The sequence below is a fragment of the Panthera tigris genome, chromosome C2 (assembly GCF_018350195.1).
Source record: "Panthera tigris isolate Pti1 chromosome C2, P.tigris_Pti1_mat1.1, whole genome shotgun sequence".
NCBI classification, from domain to species: Eukaryota; Metazoa; Chordata; class Mammalia; order Carnivora; family Felidae; genus Panthera; species Panthera tigris.
The window spans coordinates 108,762,628-108,777,239 of record NC_056668.1 but is presented as its reverse complement, the minus strand read 5'-3'; the positions used below and the strand labels follow the sequence as shown (position 1 = coordinate 108,777,239).

The 14,612-nt window shown below is 36.5% G+C and overlaps 1 long non-coding RNA gene across 1 annotated transcript in view; it reads left to right on the top strand.

Annotated features, from left to right (window-relative positions):
* Nucleotides 1–4,138, top strand: part of LOC122230574 — a 37,283-nt gene extending 33,145 nt beyond the window's left edge. The window contains exon 6 of the long non-coding RNA XR_006207564.1: nucleotides 3,642–4,138. This is a non-coding gene — a long non-coding RNA (uncharacterized LOC122230574). The remainder of the gene's footprint in view (nucleotides 1–3,641) is intronic.
* The last annotated feature ends 10,474 nt before the right edge of the window (nucleotides 4,139–14,612 follow it).

Genomic DNA, 14,612 nt, shown 5'->3' with positions numbered 1-14,612 from the left:
GACTGGGGAAATATGTTTACCTCTCTTCCTTAGATCCCATGGAAATAAAAATAGAGGTGTACCACTGACATTGAATTGATAGCAACACTGACAATTGAAAGGGGTGAAATTATTGCACTGATTATTTTGACGAGGTTCCGGAGATCACATTGAAAGGCTGAAGACTGAATTGAGAAAACAGGCTACTCTCAGAGCACACAGGATTCCTGCAGCTGAGGGGAAAGCCCATCATCTCTAAGTCAACATGTTTAAATAAATTTTTTTAATTTTATTAATTTATTTTGAGATAGAGAGAGAGAAAGCAAGAGAGAAAGAGAGAGAGCCCTGCCAGAGGGTCAGAGAGAGAGGGAAAGAGAGAATCCCAAGCAGGCTTCAGTGTCAGCGCAGAGCCCAATGCAGGGCTCAAGCTCACCAACCATGAAATTGTGACCTGAGCCAAAACCAGGAGTCAGAAGTTTAACCAACTGAGCCACCCAGGTGCCCCTCTAAGTCAACATTTTTAGAGAGAGATTGGCTAGGGGGTATGTACTGTGTGTGGAACAGCCAGGCTGAGGGGTCCTTCCTCATATGCATACCCATACCATGATACAGTTTTACTGATATAAAGTATACATGTTAGTATATATTTTGGTTTAACGAAGAGAATATTGCAAAGAGAAAAGATCAAAAATGTATATCTTTGGGCAAGGAGAATGGAGGTGTGGTATTAACAGGAAATCATGTTTCATTTAAATCATTTAAAATAATTTTTGTGCATATATGCCAGTTTTATTATAAAAATGAATGTGTTGCTTTTTCTGTCATTATGGTCTGATTTGTAAGATTCTTTACATAGTTGGGATACTAATCCTTCAATTTTATGTGTTATATATTTTTTACTGTGTGGGATCTTGTCTTCCAAATTATGATGACTTTTCACATGGATAAGGGCTTAATTTTAGTGTAGTCTAGTTAACTAGTGTAATAATTGCTTTTATGGTTAGTGCTTTTGAGTAAAATTAAAATATCAGGATTTGTTCACTCCCAAACAATAGGAAACTCAAATTGCCATAAACAAAAAAAGGAAAGCATTGCCTCATATAATTGTAGAGTATTTCAATAATGATATCTTCTGGTAGAGTCTGAATCAGGGACAAATGACCATCAGGATTCATCTCTCTATTCTGACTCATAAGGACTAGTTGTGCCATTCTCCATTCCCATGTTCCAGGTGGTAGGCATTGGCAGCTTTAGACTCATCCTGATCATCACAAAATAACTGCAGCACCCGACTTCACACTCATACTATCAAATCTGCAAGAAATAGATAAAGTCTCTCTTTCTCAGAAGCCCAAATGTTAGTTCTGTGTTTTATCAGTTCTCATTTCCATACATGCCCATCTTGAACCAATAACTATGGCCAAGAAGATGGTGCGAGCTGACCAGTTTTAGACTCATCTGGGGCAACTTCTGTTTCTGAAAATGGAGTCAACCACTAAAAAGCACTTGTACTGAGAGTAGGAAAATGAGGGTAAGGTTACCAAAAAAACAATACCCCTTTGGGGTCAGGTGGTCAAAAAAACCAGTAAATGTCCAGATAATAATCACTTTTAATTTCACATGCGACACTGAAACGTGATTACTACTGCATTTAAGAGTAGAGATTTGATGGGAAAGGGGCTTAAGGAATCTACTCCTAAAATCATTGTTGTACCATGTGCTAACTTGGATATAAATTATAAAAAAATAAATTATAGGGAGTTAAGGAAAAAAAAAGATTTGGTGTCCAATACTGGCCTTTTCATTCCTTGTGATAATAATTTACTCTAAGTTATAATTGCTTCATATTTACCATGTAAATAACACTTTTAAGGTGATTATGAATCAAATAGAAATTATATGTCAAGTGCTCACCATATGCTTGGTAAGTATAGTAGCATAATTGTTATTAACACTTGAGTGTTAATTGAAAGCTATGTGCTGCCTTTCTTCAGGGTATTTACATGTGAACCTTCCTTTCTGATTATGGTACTAAAAGCATAGTCCTTTGTTAATTAGACATCAGACATCTCCCATCAGGAGGAGATGAAGCTGGTGTGTAGGGCTCATGTCTGCCCGAGTGAGATCCAACCCTGTGTGACCTGCTTCTAGGCTGACGAAGAGAAGCAGCATAGGTGTTCCTTCTTAACAGACCTACTATTCTGTTTTCAACCTATTAACTTCAAATTCTTCCCTTTTTTCTGAAAGAAAAGTGAATTTAGGCAATTTCATTAATTTTCAGTGATTCATCAATAAAATGGGCAATAATATCATCTAACAGAGTAAAAATTATGTTAGATGTTAGCACTTAGCTAAAATAGGGACTCAACAAACATGAATCTCTCCCTGCCCCTTCCCCTACACCAACTGTGGGGCCTTTCTAGCCCTTCACATTTCTTTCATCTTCTTCCTATATCAACATTCACCAGCAAAAGCACACGCCCTTTCAAGGAAACAACCATTCGTAGGATTTCTCTAGGAAAATATATTCCCAAGAAAAGCCATCAGCCAAAGAATAGTTAAGGGAGGGGGCATAGCACTTCCCATTTACTGTAAGAACATTGCAAGATGGCAGGGAGCCACATTTTAAATTTATTCTCTTTGGGCTTATTTGTGGCCAATTTTGAACTCTTGCTTATTTTTAGGGAAGCCCCACTTACAACACCCAGACTGGGAAAGATTTTCAGGGCAATTAAGAAACAGATGTATTTTAACATAAGTGTTTGAAGCTTTTAAAATAGCCCATTATTTGCTTATCTTTAAGAAAGTCCATCACAAAACAAAATCCTACTCTAAGTGTTCCATGAGAATATATCCTACTATTATCACTAGTGGCCAGTAGGAGAAGTTGGTATTTATCATAATCCACACACTAGAATATTTTATTTTTAAACCTTAAATATTTTTTATGTTTTTTATTTATTTTTCAGAGAGAGACAGAGCATGAGTGGTGGGAGGGCAGAGAGAAAGGGAGACACAGAATCCGAAGTAGGCTCCAGGCTCTGAGCTGTCAGCACAGAGCCCAATGCGGGGCTTGTACCCATGAACTGCGAGATCATAACATGAGCCAAAGTCAGATGCTTAACCAACTGAGCCACCCAGGTGCCCCTAGAATATTTTATTTAAAAAAATCAGTTTCAAAGTACATTTTTACTAGTGCCATGGATGTGCCCAACACTATGCTAAGAGTGTAAGGATAACCAAAGAAATGATCGCATATAAAAACATAAATCATTACAGGCATGGAAGAAAATTAGCTAATCATATGTCAAAAAAATGAAAAATACTAACAATCCAGTGAAGACTGGCTGAACTATTCAAAATCACAATAAGTCCTTTTTTTCTCCTTGCTCCATATATTCCTGAGAGGAGCTTGAAATTCATGTAGCATAGGATTTCAAAATCAAATTCTTACATGTTGGACCTATTGTACTTAAAAATGTAGGCAATCTCTATTCACCCAGAATAACTCGAGCCAATGATTCATATAATTGAAGTTACCAAAAAAATCCATCAAATTTAAAACATTTGAATAATTCAGATGAAAGTAAATTATTCACTTTAAATTACATGATTAATTAATCTAATTATTTCTTATTTCACATGCCACCTTGTTCTTGAAGGCATCAGTGCCCAGAAGGCTGGGGATGGTTCTCAGCCAGAAGGAAGGAAAGAGATGCTGGTGGGAAGGAGCCCAAGACATTCCTCCTCTGAAAAGGAGGCCAAACCAGAAGAATATTTCAGAAAATGGATATAATAGAGCCTTGAACCACTCCAGGTGCAGTCCTGTACAGCTGTGGAAAGCTTTGTACACTTTCTAACAACTTCTCCAGGAAAAGGTACAACTGCTTCCACTTTGGTAACATTTGTCTCTCTGTTAAGGAGACTCAATGGCCATTTGATGACACATGATTCACTGGTGAACTTTACAGAAATAGTCTAAAAGGGAAAAGTTGGCCTTTCAGTCAATCAGCAACCAATGAATTAGTTGGAGTGAGATGGTTCAGAGATTTAGTCACTGCTGGGTTCAACCTGGTTTCCAGTGATGGATGGGGGTGGAGATCCAGGCAGTGAGGAAAAAGGAAAATGTAAGATGAGAAAGATGTAACTATATAGGTCAGTGGGGGCAGGACAACTGTAGCATCTTGTTTCCTTGATTAACTACTATTTAAATTCATAATTTAACCCCCAGGAGGGGGTCCCAGTAGAAGGTCCTTGCCCACTGAAACAGGACCCTTTCTGAACCATGAAAGGAGATTCTTCCAATAGGAATGTGATGGTATATTTTGGAGATGATCAAAGACGGAGATAGACTGTACTATGAAAATAATAAATGTCAATGTTGTTTAGCACCCATTACCTCACAATTTATGAGTCAATGTTTGTGCAGACTTCTGAGTTCATAAGGTAAGAGTAAATAGAAATAATTACCATTAAATACTAAGTTTTTCAGTCCTCACCCTAAAGGCTGTATTTACAGAAGCAGTCTTAAACACCTCTCTGAAGAGCCATTAGCCAAACTGATGAAAGAGGAAGATCCTTTCTGAGAGCACTATAATTCAGCAATCACAGCAACATCTTGGTGTTGGAAAGAACATAGAGCAGCACTGGATCAAGACATACTGAACCACAAGTTCATAGTTCCTTCTTTCCCATCAAAGATACGAAGAATTGATCTTTTTAAAGCCACAGCTACTTTGTTGATAAAAATGGGGATAGTAATAGCAGGTTTTCAAGGTTGGTATGAAGACTAAGAAGAACATGTGTAAAATTCCCATCAAAATGCTAGCATTGGGGCGCCTGGGTGGCTCAGTCGGTTAAGAGTCGGACTTCAGCTCAGGTCATGATCTCACAGTTCGTGGGTTCGAGCCCCGCGTCAGGCTCTGTGCTGACAGCTCAGAGCCTAGAGCCTGTTTCAGATTCTATGTCTCCCTCTCTCTCTGCCCCTTCCCTGTTTACACTCTGTCTCTGTCTCAAAAATAAATAAACATTAAAAAAAAATTTTTAAATGCTAGCATATATTAAAGTTAAAGTGAATCATAGCTATTACAATGGTGGTCAGAGCTAACCGATAAAAAGCCTTATATGCTAACTACTTTGCGTACTTTCTTCTACCTTTTCTTTTAAATCCATTGACTCTATGCTAGTATTTAACTTTTTGCCTCATACTTATTTTTACCTCTCTGACCATCTGAAGATTAATTGTGCCCCACTGTCTGCTTGACTTTTTCATCCCAGCTTTACTCCTCAGTGTTCTATACTATATCTCCCCTTGACTCCATGATCTGCATCTAATGGGCAAGTTCCATCCAGTCCCTACATCTACTTTAGAAGTGGGTAGTTGGGGAATATCTGTGAAGACTTTATGGATGAACTAGGATATGAGTTACACCTTGAGAACAGGCAAAATTGAAACTGAAGAGGACTGTATGTTTTCTTTCCGATATTCCATATAGACCACCAAGTTATGTTTTGCATTTGCCATTATAATTGCATCTTTTCTTACTTCAGCATTTTGGTATAGCATTTCAGTATTCCAAGAATGGATGACATCATTGTCAGGGACAAAAGAGTTGGCTTAATTTTTGTCGATAACAAGCTGGGTTGATTATTTCCTGATGATACGATAGTACCTTAATTCAGAGATTCCTGCGCTGGTGGGATCATGAGTCCAGTTGTCTTCAAATTGTGATTTGTGAAGGCCTGGAGTACTAAAAAGATATTACAGGGCTCTTCCTGGGGAATCTAGAAGGGGAGAGCAAATCAAGATGCAGGCTGCTTGGCTCCAAGCCCAGCATTCCACTTTTATTGCTCCATATCGGATTCTAGATAAGATTTTATTTAGAAAATAAAAAATAATTACACAACTTGAAAAAGAAAAACTTTGGAGACTCTCTATTTCATATATGAGGAAGCACAATCTAGTCTGTTAGCATGCCAATATTATACTATTTATTTTTAAACCATTTATGCATTTGGCTCAGCAAATACTTATTGAACATCTACTCAGTGTGTGGTGTGCTGCTCAGGTCTGAGGACAATGCAAAAAACAAAACAAAACAAAACAAAACAAATAGTCCTGCCCTTGAAGAAGAAATAGCCCAGCGTAGCAGTGATTGCTGGCTGTCTACTCAAAATCCCTCCTTCCCTTCTTCCTTACCATGTAAAGGCAAGCATCGATGTGCCCAATGAAAAAGTAACACTTCCCAGTCACCCCTGTAGCTAGGGGTAGACAATAAAAAGTAAGGTAAGGTATTGGGTGAGACTTCCAGGAAAGCGCTATAGAAGGAAACTAAACAGAGTAAATCCATCTTTTATCCATTGCTTTCTCTTCCTTCCTACTGTCTGATAGGGAGACATAATTGCTGGAGTTCTCCTGGACATGCGGCAACCTAGGGATGGAAACCATGTGTTGTGGAAGTTTAGAAAAATAGAAGGGTCCTAGAAACATGATGACTTTGAAGCTGACACACCAGCACAGGACTGCCCATTTATTGATTTCCTTTGTATAAATAAAAATAAGCCTCCAACTTGTTTAAGTCACTGTTATTATTTTTTAATATTAAACAAAACCTAATCCTAATGGACAAGAAGACAAGTCAAGAGGCAAATTCAGAAGGATGATGAATTATGATAGGGATAGAATTTTTTAGGGAACCGTGAAGTTTAAGTGTAACCCAAGCACTGGGGTTTGGGAAAGGTTTCTTAGACAAGTGATATCTAAACAGAATCCTGTAAACTGAGTTGAAGTCAGCCAAACAAAGAGTATGAGAAACAGGGACATGGAGCAGTGAGTGCAAAAACCTGGGGGGATGGGGAGTAGGGAGAGGATCCAATGCCTTCTGGGAATTTAAAGTATTTCAGTAAAGATAGTAGAAAGAGGGCATGGGTGGGGGAGTGGTAAGGCATGAGAAGGGGTCATAAAGTGTCTTGCCTGACTAAAAAGGGAGGCCACTAAAGGATTTTAAGCAGGGAGTAATATGATAATATTTGGATTTTAGGCATATCATTCTAAATTGAAGTGATGGAAAACCAATTAGGAGGCTGTTTTAATAATACTGTCAAATTAGAGCCAAAAAAAAGGTTAAGAAAAGGGAAATTTAAAGAATGTGGTTATTGATCAAATTGGATGAAGCAGTTGAATCCATAAGAAAGAAGGAAGAATCAAGGTTAATGTCTGGGTTCCTAGGTTGGTAATTTCATTCACTGATATAAGGAATCCAGGAAGAGGAGCAGGCTTGCTCTCTTCAAAGGTCACCAAAAGGTGACCTAGATCTGCACATGAACACTTGTACATGCCATTCATAAAAGGTAAGCTTTCTGAGTCTGCTAGCTCATTCTTTGCATGATTTAGCTGTCTTATTTCCTTCTGTTTCATCTTGTGCTATCTACCCACTGACCTCCTTCATATGAAATATAGCATAATGGATGATTTCTAGGTCTAACTATGTTTCATCCTTTAACATGAAACACCTGTACAAATTTGTCTAATGTGAAAGACATAGGATACAACTGAGGAAACCAAGTTTCAATAATGTTCTGCTCTTTCCTGTCACTAACCTTTTTTTTTTTCTTCTAGTTGGATATCAAAAACCCAAAGGGGCACCTGGGTGGCTCAGTTGGTTAAGCATCCAACTCTTGATTTCAGCCTAGGTTATGATCTCACACATTTGTGAGTTCGACCCCCACATCGGGGTCCATGCTGCAGTGTGGAGCCCGCTTGGGATTCTCTCTCTCTCTCTCTCTCTCTCTCTCTCTCTCTGCCCCTCCCTACTCTCTCTCTCTCTGTTTCTCTTTCTCTCAGAATAAACTAAAAAAAAAAAAAAACCCAAATAAGACTTTGTATAGCAGGAACACATTAGCCTAATTGTCCAATCTCATATCAGATTTATTGTGCTCCACTATTTACACACTTTCTCTGCAAAATATACATTCTTTCATATCCAAGAGTGGATGTTAGGGAAACTTAGTTTAACCCTAGTCATTGCAGCGAGATCAGATTCAAGAAGGAACTTCTAATGGAGTCTGTATTGCCAGGGTAAAACAATACAAGATGACTTTGGGTGAATGCAGAATGAATAATGACAATCACTAACAGCAGTTATATCCAAACAACCAATATATCTACCGTTCTAGAACCTAAGGAAAGCAGGTAATCAAGCAGTAAGTAAAGAAGAATCTTAATATAGTTTTGCTTTATTAATTTCTTCAACAGTTGTGTGTTAAGCACTTACTATGTTCTCATGAAGCTGATAATCTAACAATTGAGACAGACCAACACATGAGTAAATATGTAATTACAAATTAGAACAAGTGCTCTGAAAGAAATGTCAAATATAATTAAAGAGTACAACTGAGGAGTCTGATTGAAGATTGAGGAGGGACAGTCAAGGTTCAGCCATAGATAACAGAATCTGTGTTAGGTAGCCTTAAATGCAAAAGTATTCATTGCAGAGTATTAAATGGCTTTCAGAATGAGTGGTTCAGCTATAGTCCCTAGAACGAGCTGCCATAAATGGTCCCCAAAGCCATACCACAGATGGACCATGAAAGGAGCTACTACTTCTGCCAGAATCAGAGAGCTGATAATTCTTACTGCTGACCCCAGAACCACATCCCCTAGGCTAAGCTCTGCTTCATAAAAATGGTTTCCTCAAACCCTGCTTTTCTCTCCAGTTAACTCAGTTCTGGATTCAAGCCTTCCATGAGAGCTTCTGTTTGGTAAACATAAATCGCATTCAGAACTCAGACAGCAAAGCAGTATGAGTAATGCAGTCAGGATGCTATACCAGAAGAGATTGGAAGAGGTAATGAGCAAGAGAACCACAAAATCTGCCACAAGTGAGGCTTGAGGGAAAAGTGTTGGCCAGGTGAAGAGTGGGAAGGAAAGAATCACCGAGGGAGATCAGCTTGCATGTGGGCCCTGAGGTAGGAAGTAGTTGGCCCATCGAGACCTTAAAAGAAGACCAGTGAGTCTGGAGGTCAGTGAATGAGGGGCTCAGTATTGGGAGGAAGTCATGGAAGCTGGCCCAGGCGAGGTCATGCAGGACATCATACAACATGTTAATTTAAATTTTTAAATTTTAACAACTTTAAATTCTCTTCTAAGTAGCATTGGAAGTCATTTAAGGGTGTTAAGGTAAGGATTACTATGATCATATAAATATTTTTAAAGATAACCCTGGCTGCTGTGTGTAGAATGGGTTTTAGAGGGTCCAGATAGAAGATGGGGAGGCCTGTTGGGAGGCGTCTGCTGTGAGTGGGGATGGGAGATGGAAAGAAGTGAAATGATCCAAAGCATCACCTGGAGGGAGAGAATCACAGGGCTTGGAGGAAATAAGGGAGGGAGGAGGCAGTGTACTAGGACTTACTATGAATGAGAAGTAATTACAGTTGATCCCTGAACACCACCGGTTTGAACTGCACAGGTCCACTTACACACAGTTTTTGTTTCTTGGGTTTTTTTTCCCCAGTAAGTACAGCATGGTTATGTAAATGTACTTTCTCCCTCTTATGATTTTCATAATAACATTTTCTTTTCTAACTTACTTTATTGTGAGAATATAGTATATAATACATGTAGCATACAAAATATGTGTTAATGAACTGTTTATGATATCAGTAAGGCTTCTAGTCAACAGTAGACTATTAGCGTTATGTTTTGGGAAAGTCAAAAGTTACTCATGGATTTTCCACTGTGCAGGGGGAGGGGGAGGTCAACCCTCCTAACCCCACCCCAGCATTTAAAGGTTAACTGTACTGCTATATAATAAGATGCATTCTCTTCCCTGCAAAACGGTCATTCTTACAGCAGTATCGTTAGAAAACATGAAAGCATAAACACAACTCCTTCATTATGAGGTTAACTTCCCAGTGTGTGCAGTTTATCAGGTGGTATTGACTCTGTGTGGTCTTTTTTCTTTAGTTCACCCATTGTTATTCTTTTTGATGTGCTGTCTTTACTATAAACAAAAACTAATTACTGTGTTCTACCTACTACCTTTTACACTCAGAAGAACAACTCTAGGCCTCCAGTTTTAACATGTTACGTAGGTTCAAAATGGAAGGAAACAGCTATCAAAAGAAAGAATGAAAGCAGGGGCGGAGGGTAAGTGTGAAAGATGGATGAAAGTCTGCAGGCCATAGAGAAAATAGCAAGCAATAGAGAAGAAATTGGACAGAAGCAAAGAAGAAGGATAACATAAAGTGTTAAAAAGGTAGGGATCGGTTTTGAAGAAAAAACCCCTAACAAAACAGCGTTTAAATCAATATATTTCTTGCTCCAATGCATGGTATTTCTATCCAAGACCCTGTTTGTGCATTTTTAACCTACATAAAACATTTCCTATGCTTGCACACCTCTTTCTGAGGGGGTGGTATGGATCATTTAGTGGAATGTGAGAGAAAAAATGGGGAGCTAGATAGCATTCCACCAGGTGTCATCTCTAAGGCAAAGAAGGAGAGGAGATTAATATTGAAATGCAGAGGGGCGCCTGGGTGGCTCAGTCAGTTAAGCCTTGGACTTCGGCTCAGGTCATGATCTCATGGGTTGGAGCCCCACATCAGGGTCTGTGCTGACAGCTCAGAGCCTGCAGCCTGCTTCAGATTCTGTGTCTCCCCCTCTCACTACCCCTCCCCCGCTCACACTCTGTGTCTGTCTCTCTCTCTGAAAAATAAACATTAAAATTTTTTTTAAATATTGAAATGCAGAAAATGCAGAAAAGAGATGAGAAAGCTGGAGCAGTACAAAAGAGGTAATGGAATACGGGGAAAAGAAAAACCAGTCTAAGTTCCAAATGTATCTCTTATAGCTCTTCTTTTTCTTTTTTTAAAATCCTACAATCTAGCTTCTCTCCGTTCTAAAACTATTGTAGACTTTGGTCTCGATATGAAGGCCTTTTCCATAATTACTTTCTTTCTGTTCCACTTTAAAATTATGTTACTTAGACATATCCCTTTTTCTCTAAATTTACATATTTTGTAGTGTTAATAATTGTAAAAGTAATAGATAGTATTTGTTTAAAAAAATCAAATAATACAGAGATGAAATGAAAAAATCACTCCAAATTCCACAGTTCAGGTAAAAAAAAAAAAAAAACCCTCTAAATGATTAGCTGAACCTGTTTCTGGACAGTTTTCTTTTCATGGATATACAGTCAAGAGTTTTAAGTAAATGCACTGTACATACTGTTTTTCTAATCTTTTTTTTTTTATTAAACAATGTCAGTAAAAGATTTGTCTCACTGATCTCAATGATAGTATAGATTTCATTTACTTCTCTCTCTTTTTTAAACTGAACTATAATTAATATACAATGTTATGTTAGTTTCGGGTGTACAGTATAGTAATTCAACAATTCTGTACATTACTCAGGGCACGTCACACGCGTCCTCTTAATCCCCTTTATCGACCTCCCCTGTTTCATTTACAGTACTATACTTACTTCTTTTGCTTCCCTTGACAAACATGCAGTTGTTTCTACTTTTATATTAAACATAAAGAAGGAAATCGGAATTCTTTGGTTGAAGATATCAGAACACCGATGTGAACGCTGACAGAGCACACCAAAGTAAAACCACACATCATCGTCCTCATTTATGAGTGTTGACATACCTGCAGGATTATTTTCTTGGTTTAATTAATATAGCAGTTGGATCGCTAGACTAAAAAATATATGTTTTACATTTGATAAGCCTTTTAAACACTGTTAGAAAAGTTGCTCAAATGTGTATTTCAAGTAAGAATGTCCCCACGTTTCCAAAATAATGAGTTTTGTTATGTGCTTCTCTTCAAAATACTCATTGATAGTTTCATTTCTTTGATTACTGATAAAGTGGAATATCCTTCCAAATATTCATTGGTCATTTACGCTTTTCCTTTCTGAAATGCCTTTCATCTCCTTTGCCTGTTTTCCTATCATGGTATGTATGTTTTTAAATTTGTTTTAAAAAAGTTTTTTTAATGTTTTATTGGTTGGTTTTTTTTTTTTTTTTTTTTGAGAGAAGAGAGAGAGCATGAGCAGGGGAGGAGCAGAGAGAGAGGGAGACACAGAATAGGAAGCAGACTCCAGGCTCTGAGCTGTCAGCACAGAGCCTGATGTGGGGCTGGAATCCATGATCCGTGAGATTATGACCTGAGCTGAAGTCGGATGCTTACCGACTGAGCCACCCAGGCACCCCTAAATTTATTTTTAATGTATTTATTAATATTAGAGAAATTAGCTCTTCATCTATTATACATGTTGCAAGTATTTTTCCTGGTTCCTGAGGTTATTTTTAAACTCATTTACTATATTTCTGCAGGTCACAAGTTCTCTCTTCTTATTTTATCAAGATCTATTCATCCTTGCTTTTATGTTTTTCTTCTTTCTCTCTCTCTCTCTCTCTCTCTCTCTCTCTCTGTTTCTCTATCTCTCTGTCTCTCTCTCTCTCGTCTCTTGTGCATGTGTACAATATGCTTGAAAATTTAGAAGGATTCCCACCAACAGTGCAAAAAATAAAAAAATTTAAAAAAAATAAAAAAAATTTAAAAAAAAGAAAATTTAGAAGGAACTTCCTCAACATTATAAAAATTTTTATTTATGCATTATCTAATAATTTAATTTTCTACAAACATTTAATCAACCTACAATTTGTTGGGGATGTTTCATTTCTTCAATGGGCTCCTCAATTATTTCACCACCTTTTTTGCATAACTAATCCTGCACCCCTCCACCTGACATCAGATGTCATATTTATCACACTAAACTCTCACACTGATGTGCTTACTCATGGTTTCTCTGGTCCTTTCCATTAATGTCAGTTTGTTCCTACAGCATACAGTTATTTTTATGACTGCTATTTTATAATATATTTTTTCTATTTGAAAGCATATATCTCCTTACTCTCTCTTTCATCAGAATTTCTTAAACATTTTCCAGAATTTATACTGCCAGTTAAAATTTAAAATCATTTTCTATTAAATTACAAAAAATCCAGTTGGGGTTTTAAATGGAATTATATACATTTATAAATGCTTTCCAGGAGAATTTACATTTTAAAAATATTTAGCGTTAACTATAGGACTAAGAACTGTCTTTTTATTTAAGTCTTCCTTATGGTGCTTGGTAGTTTCAGAGTTTTCCTCAAAGTAAAGTTCTACATATTTATTTCTAAGTTTATTATTATCTAGATAATTTAATATTTTGTTTTTAATATTGTAGCTTATGACCTTTATTTTCTAATTAATTACTGTTTATAAAGAAAAGTATAGTTTTGTATGTTAATTTTGTTATTGGCCACTTTTATAAACTCTTAATGTACTTCATATTTTTTTAGTATTCTCTGGAAAATTCCACATAATTATATTATCTACAAAAATTATAATTTCACCTATTTATTTCCAATATCAAAATATTGTGTTTCATTCTATTGTCTAGTGGCAATGGCTAACATGACAATGACGCTCTTGATCTTAATGGAACTTTTCTAGTATATAAATTCAAAACTGATCATGATGAAAAGTCTTTCAGGACATGTTAATAGTGCACTGAAAAAAAAAGGTTTTTTGTTGGTTTATCCATTACAGTTAAACAAGTTTCTTTTATACAGTGTCATAAGGCTTTTATTGTGCTTTTTACATTTTATAAACCTGTAATAAAGACATTTTAATGGAGAAATTCCTAAGTTTATTTGACTATATTTCCCAGAATTAGTCTGTTTGATACACAGTTAAGTTCAACACAGACTTTTAGTGTTATGTATAAAATATATACCATGAGTGTGTGTATGTATGTGTGTGTGTGTGTGTGTGTGTGTGTGTATGTGGTACAACCCACATAATCCTTTAAAAAAAATCAGAAATAGTGACTTTTACCAAATACTTCTTGAGAAATCATTAGGGATGATAATATTTCCCCTTTTACTCGTTAAAATAATCATCATTTATAGCATTCTTGGAAGGAATCTTTATGATCATGAATTTATAAGACTTTCTATGTTTTCCTGGATTCTAATTGCTAACATTTTATTTAGGATACTCATGTGAATATTTACAAATGGGGCTAGACTGAAATTGTACTTTTTTTGTTTCCATTGAAAAATAATGTTTTTGAGTTTTTCTGAATTCATTTAAAACATTATGAAGTTTGCTTTCTTTCCTTATGCTCTGGAACAGTGTAAATCACCTAGAACTTATCTGTGGCTTGGAGACATAAAAGAAAGTTATTCTATAAATTTCTCCTTTTATTTTTCTTCTTGGCTCAAGTTTCATATTTTATATTTTCCTAGAAATGGGTATGTTTAGACCAAATTTTCTCACTCATTATAATGTTGTGTATAGCGTATGTTTTCATTTGTTAATACCTTTTCTAATATGGTATAAGTTTGTTTTCTTATTTTTCTTCTGGCTCATAATTCATGTATTTTTGCCATTTCTAATAAACTACCCTTGAATTTATCATTTCATTCATTTTAGGTCTTTCTTTCTGGTATGGTTACTTCCCTACAGTGTTTTTCATGTATCTATTTGGTTGGCCATTTTCTGTTTTGGGGGTTGAGTACTGATTTATTTATTTTTCTTATTTAGTAATGAAAAAGTTTAAAGCTATCAGTTTT